The sequence below is a fragment of the Triticum dicoccoides genome, chromosome 1A (genome assembly GCF_002162155.2).
Source record: "Triticum dicoccoides isolate Atlit2015 ecotype Zavitan chromosome 1A, WEW_v2.0, whole genome shotgun sequence".
Taxonomy (NCBI): domain Eukaryota; kingdom Viridiplantae; phylum Streptophyta; class Magnoliopsida; order Poales; family Poaceae; genus Triticum; species Triticum dicoccoides.
The window spans coordinates 541,769,768-541,777,409 of NC_041380.1; the positions used below are offsets into that span (position 1 = coordinate 541,769,768).

The 7,642-nt window shown below is 43.4% G+C and overlaps 1 pseudogene; it reads right to left on the minus strand.

Moving 5' to 3' along the window:
* Positions 1 to 2,026: 2,026 nt before the first annotated feature.
* Positions 2,027 to 6,228, minus strand: LOC119287258 (annotated as a pseudogene).
* Between the last annotated feature and the right edge of the window lie 1,414 nt (positions 6,229 to 7,642).

Here is a 7,642-nt window from a genome sequence, read left to right on the forward strand (position 1 = left end):
CGCCCGAGCTCGGGGACGCCATCTCCCTGATTTGTAAACCGTTCTTTCCCCCCAGCGCCTTTGATGCCTCCCTCAGCCCCACCCACCACAGAAACCACGATCTCCTCCTCTTCGCCATCTTCTCCGCTGCCTTCACAGTCTCCTTCGACGCAGGCATCGGCAAGCACGCCACTGATGTCATTCGGCCACCAACGCTTCTCCTGCTTCGTCCTCAACTGCAGCAGAGTTCCATCGCCCACTATCTCCACAACCTCCCCCCTCCTCCTTACTTGTGCAAACGCAGAGATTAAAGCGTTAGTGGTAACATAGAGAACTGTCTTCTGTGCCCAAGTCACCACTTGTGAAATAAAACTTTAAGTATTAAAAGGAATCACAAGCGTTGAATAATACTTTTAGATTTATAAGTGCAGCATGCTTCATACTTCATCATTCTGGGCATTTTTGCTGTGAATGTATTTTGTTTTCCCACCATCGGCTGCAAGTTATGAATCGTAATATGGGTCCTGCTTGTTATGATAGGCTCTTGTACTTTTTGGATTTGTACTTTTTGGTTACCACACCTATGCATATCATTTTTTTATCCGTATTGCTTACCAGATGATGATAAGATTTATCATATGTGCAATTTCAGATCTGAGTCGCAACTCATTTAGTGGTATGCTCACATCCGTTAATTGCTTGGAGCAAGGAGAAAGCTCGAAAGGTAAATCATAAATCGAAACCGTGTGCCTATAAAATCCATGTGTCTTTGAATTGTTTTTTAGTAGTTGCCTTTGTTACTCTTTCTGTTCAGAAAAAAACAGATGATGCCTACAACAGGTCACTTTGTCATCAGCACCTGTCCTTTGCTTGGTAGCTCCAGTCCAATTTTTCAGGCCGCACCCTGGATATTTGTTTCCATGTTGTCTGTTATCGGCATTTTTATTTGCAGAAACCTGGTTGATGTAAGAAGTTACAAGTAGTCCAGTACTGATATTTATGTATGTCCGTACATGTGAACTCATCCCTTCTATATACATATGTTTCAAAATCATTTTTTACTTGACATTTTGGTTCTTTGCTCCGTACAATGTTCTGCAACTGTTGTCCATTGTTTTTTTTCCTTTGCCTGATTATACTACAGACCTCTACATGCTCCTTGTTTTGCCTGTCTAAATATACTACAGGAGACTATATATATGATGTATTGATTGTCCGATGTGCTTTTTGGTGAGAAGATGAAGTACTGGTTGTCTGATGTTCTTTTAGGTGAGAACATAGATGAAGCGAGAGCTTAGGTATTCAGTCAAACACTTGTACTTCAATCTTGTTTCTTTGTTCTGGAACCATTTATAAGTTTGTGCTCAGGCTATATAATATGTTTGTCATTTGGATATATTAATTGCTGCCATTTACCTTCACATTTAAGTCTGGTTTGCCTAATATACTGGCACAAAGTGAGCTGAATCCTTGGATAAAAGGTAACATAATAGCTTGTTTTGTTTTCTAGAGCTGTTCCAAGGAAAGAAACAGTTCCGTTGCAGTAGTTGCTCTAAGGTTGTACATGATAATACGTACTGAAGATCGATGGCCGTGCCAGTGATTTGAGAGATTTGGCGTGAGCGCAGTCGCTGCATTTTTCATAAATTAGAGTTGTTAGCTTGCCATTGACGAAGCCAATGTTGGAAGAATACCGGCGCACGACACATCATTCAGTAATAGTAATCTAGCTTGGTGGTCCTCGGGCATTCTGTGTGTTTCTCCTCTGCCTTTTCGGTGTTTTCTACATTATTCACTCATGTCAATAAAATCAAAGTTGTCTGGTGCAATTGCCAAATGTTTATGGATAGATTTTCTATTTGTCACATTTTTTTGTGTGTCCCCTTAATATGGGAGAGCAATGAGAAAACTGTGACAAATCTTCTGCAAGTTGAAAATGTGGAAGAAAATGTTTGGCTTGGACAAGGGGGTATATTAGTTGGAAACCATGTGTTTGATTTTGCTCAATGTGTACCTATCAATGATATAACATCACTTTGATCAAGATCTTGGTACATCTTTTATTGTTCACTAGGCTGCTGACCCTTGAGTAAACAATGTTCCGCGAGATCTCTTGTAATTCCGTGGCGCAGCACGGGCATCTTACTAGTATTCCTGATTTAGCACAACAATACTTTACATATACTTCCAGAAATTCCATATGTTGCACTACAGTTCGTTCTTGCTCCCATGTCTGGAATTCCTAGGCGTGTAAATAGGTTTTGTCCTATATAAACCAACAATATTATTCTTTGGAGCTAAAATGGTGTATTGCCAACCATTGGCTATCTTAATGCATGGTTTACATAAGTATGTATCTACGCAGCTAACTATGACTTGCTAATCTTGTATTCTTTTTAACATGGCTATCCCTTATCTTGCGCATCCCAGCTGCTGCATCTCTCGTGCACATCCTCTCTGTTGGTGCTTGCTTGCAGCACGATAGCGCAACTTCTATGATAGAGAACATGGTGTTGCAGATATCCTCCATTCTGTTGCTTTGATTCTGCAAACTACTCCCAGATTTTTCTTCAATGGATGGTAAGACAGGATCAACAATCTCCATTAACTTATCTGGAAATGCATTCTCGGCATGTTTTTGCAAGGTCAACCCATCTCTGAACATGTCATGAGTAGGTGCCATGCCTGTAAACAACTCGAGGATGACACTTCCAAAGCTGTATACATCTCCAGATGGAGAAACTTGACTGCCTTCGCCATATTCTACATTGCATACACAAAACAGCATGATTTGACATTCAAAATTTCTGTTATGAGAGTAGAACTGTTTAAAGAAATTTTGAGCTACCTGGAGCGAGATATCCAATTGTTCCTCTTATTCCGATAGAGCTCTTTGAATTGATTGGTTGCTCCCCTTCTGGATCCGAGAGAATCTTTGCAAGGCCAAAGTCCCCAATGTGAGCAACTAAATACGTATCAAGAAGAATGTTGCCTGGCTTCAAATCACAGTGAACAACTGGAGGTTCGCAGTTGTGCAAGTAATCTAGTGCATCAGCAACATCAACGGCAATATTTAACCTCTGCACCATTGTCAAGCCCTGCAGCTGCTGCGATGCATGTACATCCGGATGCAGCCACTTATCTAGGTTCCCATTAGGCATGAGCTCAAACACAATGGCTTTGAAGTCGTTTTGGTTTGAGTCCAAGCTTGAGCAGCAAGTGATGACACTGACCAAATTACGATGGCATATCTTACTAAGTGCCTCACACTCAGCTAGAAAGCTTTTGGAGGAGCCAGATTGTTGAAGATCAAAAATCTTCACAGCAACTGTGGTCATCATATTTTTTAGCAGCAAACCGCACTTATACACAGATCCATACCTTCCTCTACCAATCAAATTGTCTGTGGCAAAGCAATTTGTTCCTTGGACCAATCCAGCATAAGAAACTCTAGGATAATTGTCATCTGCCAATTGGAATCCCCTAGTGGTTGCAGATTGAGCTTTTGGTTTCTTTCTTATTGTGAAGAAAACAAGAATCAGACTCGAGCCTATAATGATGCCAGCAGCAATTGGAATAACTACTTTCATCAGCAAATGACGTTTCCTTAGACCATGTTCCATGGATTCCGGCGGGCATAGGGGCAAATGTAATTCTGAGACGCCACCACAGAGGCCCGAGTTCCCTTCAAAGGAAAACCCTGTCACGTTACTGAACACACCCTGTGATGGAACTCTGCCGTCAAGACGGTTGAAAGACAGGTCTAACCGATACAACGATGTCATGTTCCCAAAGCTTTCAGTGATATGACCAGACAGGTTGTTGTGTGCGAGATGCAATTCTTGAATGCCATCCATGAGTCCTAGCTCTCGAGGAATCATACCGGAGAGTGTGTTTTTGGTAAGGTTTAGCAATATCAAGCCTTGCATTTTGCTCACAGAAGCAGGAATGCTACTATTGATGGAGTTACGGTCCAACCGGAGGTGTATCAAGCTTTGGCAATTGCTCAGTGCATCGGGCAGGGGCCCTGACAGGTTGTTGTTGGAGATGTACATGTATGCAACTTTTGTGAGGAGGCCAACTTCTGGTGGAAGTGTACCAACAAAATAATTATCTGACAAATCCAGGGCGTTTGTCAGGGAAGATAGGTAAAAGATCTGTTTAGGCAATGGACCTGTGAACATATTGTTTGAAAAATTGGCTGTAGTAATCTCCTGGAGGCTCCCTAGGCTTGTTGGAAGACGCCCCTCAAAGTTGTTGCCCTCTGCGTAAAGACTTGCTAGCCGCGTCAAGTTCCCAAGGGAGAATGGCAGGGACCCTTTCAGTCGGTTATTTTCAAACCACAAGGCCTCTAGCAAATTTAGCCTTCCAATGCTGCCAGGCAATTCACCGGTAAAACGGTTATTAGAGAGCTGCAACAGACTTAACCCTACAAGTTCAGTAATGCCTTGTGGTATTGTTCCAGTAATCTCATTGAATCCAAGGTAAAGGATTTCTAGACGTGCTGATAGATTGGCAACAGAGCTCGGCAGCACGCCGCCGAACATGTTGCCCTGAAGGTCAAGGTAACGGAGGCGTGTGCAGTTTGTCAAGTGCGTCATGAACTGCCAGCCTTCAGCACTAGTTGCCTTGAGCTGATTTGTTGAGAGAGAGAGCATGTGTGGGCAAAGCTTCCCGATCTCTGGTGGCACACGTCCAGCGAAGTTGTTAAAGGAGATGTCTACAAAGTAGAGCATGGTTGAATTGGCTAGAGAGGCTGGAATGCTTCCTGTGAAGTGGTTGGCGTCAAGGAGCAAGTACTGCAGATTTGGTAGGCTATTCCCAAAGTCAGAGGGCAGTGTGCCGTGCAATTCATTTACCGCCAAACTCAAGCCGATTAGAGAGGAATGGTTGAAGAAAGTTGAGGGGACGGTGCCTGAGAGGCGGTTCAAATCAAAGGCCACAAACGCAAGACTACCGAGCCTGCCAAGGCCCTCAGGGATGGTACCCTCAAGCTAGTTCCAGGAGCACTCTATCCTGTATAACGATGAGAGGTTGGTCAGTGATAGCGGGATAATCCCAGTGAAGTTGTTCTTCTGCAGGGTTATGGCCCGGAGGCTCGGCAAGCCTCCTAGCCAAGATTGGATTTCTCCGGTGAGCTGGTTTGAGCCGAGGTTGATGCCCTTGAGACTGGTGCAGTTCTTCAAGTCGGCGTGCATGGCGCCATGAAGTGAGTTCTTGGACAAGTCAAGATATCGTAACCGAGACAGGCGACCAGTCGATGAAGGTATCTCACCGCCCAAACTGTTCCGGCTGAGGTTTAGAACTTTCAGGAACGTGAGGTTCCCAATGGAAGGTGTGATTGTGCCTGCAAGGCCCTCTGAGGAGAGATTAAGAACCGTTACCCTGTCCTTATGCTTAAGGCTGCAACTGACACCAGGCCACCGGCAGAAGTCACTAGTTGTGTTCCATGCATCTAGGACTCCCTGTCCCTGGTGATTGCTTAGGCTTGCCTTCAGTTCCAGCAAGGCATCCCCGTCAGTCCTGTTTCTGAATGTCCTTGTTGTTGCCTGGACAGATGAACTCGATGCGGGCTGTGATAAGAGAAGCAGCAGAAGAACAGGAAGCATCGTTCACACTATAAAAAAAATGAAGGAACTGTGAGCTATACACATAGAGAGAGAGAGAGGGAGGGAGGGAGGGAGGGAGGGAGGGAGGGAGAGAGAGAGAGAGAGAGAGAGAGAGTTTCCTCGGTTCATTTTTATGGGTGGCTCTCTCTTTACGAGAATCTAGCACTGTTTTACGAGGGTTCTAAGACTGTGTTCTTTGAATCCAGCGTTCTACTGGTCTAAGATCTTCTCATAATATATATAGTACCTTATATGGTTTCCAATTTCTCTCTCTTCCATGAACCGTGCTCCTAGGAATATTTTTTTTCTGAAAAATGAGGATAATCCCTGGCCTCCACATCATTATGATGCTCGGAGCTATATTTATTAAGATTCGGTACGTATAAATCCGTAATAAAAAAAGAAACCACAACCGGCAAAAATAGGAATATATGCTGCTCCTGCGTATACTTGGTGAATTGCTTTCAGTTTCTACTAGATCCATTTGCTAGCTCCCGTATGGTGACAATAGAAAAACATGATGGCACAATGATGTAGAACAAGATCTTTTCGTGGTTGTGCGTGTGCTAAAAGATTGCAACTGCAAGATTGCGCGTGCTTTCCACAGATGGTCACAAGGAGTTCTGCTACATGAAGTAAAGCTGGGTGAATTACATACCTTTTGTTTCCTGCTGCTGCAGGTTTGTGAAGAAGAGCTATGCCTTGCTGCCTGTGTCGAACTGCCAATTGCGTGATATGCAGTTCCTATATAGGACCCATGGATGAGAAAAGTCAAGAAGGCAAGGATTTCTATGCTCCACGAAGTTTACCTGATAATGATCTTGCCGGTCTTGACTCTTGACTGAGGGCTGTTGCAGTCCCCATTATTATGGACAGTAGCCTACATAAAAATGACAGCTAGCAAGCAGCAACTTCTTCCCCCTTGCAAAAGAAAGAAAGAAAGTACTAGTATGGTTGGTCCTGATCAACTCCATGCTTATCAATATTGTTCACACTAGAACATGATGGCGCACCTTGCCACGCCCGCCCATTTTTGTAAAAAGGTATGATGGGTATGTATATCAAGATTGGTATTTTCCTGGAGAAATAGGTGCAGACCTTGACTATCTATTTTGTCATAATATAGCAACATGTGCACAATAATCAGTTCAAACATGATGAACTCATGTAGTTACCACCTCCATAAAAGAATCTAGTTACCTAGTTGGGATCATCCTCTTTCTCCTTTCGAGGACCAAGAGTGATAGGGCTATCCCGTTGTGGATGGCGCTTGTGATCAAGTAATAGTTGATGGTGGAGGAAGCTACTATCTTGTATTAGATGTTACTCCCTTTAGTGATCTATAAACGATCTTATATTTCTTTACAGAGGGAGTACATGCATAACAACAGGAAGAAAATAAATGAAAGTGGTAACCCAAGTATTTCACCTAGTTAAAATAGGTCCCAGCAAATAACAACAAACAAATGAGCTGAGAGTTCACCTTAGGATCCTAGCAATACATGCCAAACAGACAACAGACCAAATCCAACACTGTGGTTCCAACAGCAATAAATCATCCTTGCATTTGTCTTCAAGAAATGCCTCAACTCAAACCAATTACTGCGACATCAATCTAGCATGCTTGCACATATGCGTTATTAAAAATATCACCTTCTTCCTAGAAGCGTTTGAAGAGCACATGATGCGGCTTGATAAACTTGGACCAGCTCGATGTAGTAGTCTGAATCGCTTACATGGTGCAATCCGGCATCCTCGCTGTAACCTGAAACCACCAAAACACAATCTTTTCTAAATTCAGCAAAAGGATATCACAAAATACACATGGCTCGCCGTACACAGAGCATTGTTAACTAAAATCAGAGGACTTGAATTTATGCCTGATCATAGAACTTCTTTTTTGTCCACCATTCATTGTCTAAAAAGACGAAAAACTATTTTCAGGCGTGGCGATGATTTCGTGGGAATTGCCACATAATTTGTCTGAATAAGACTTCCACCGATAGGCACAGTGGCAGAGCTTCACGGGGGCCAACCTAGGCGGTGCCCCCCCC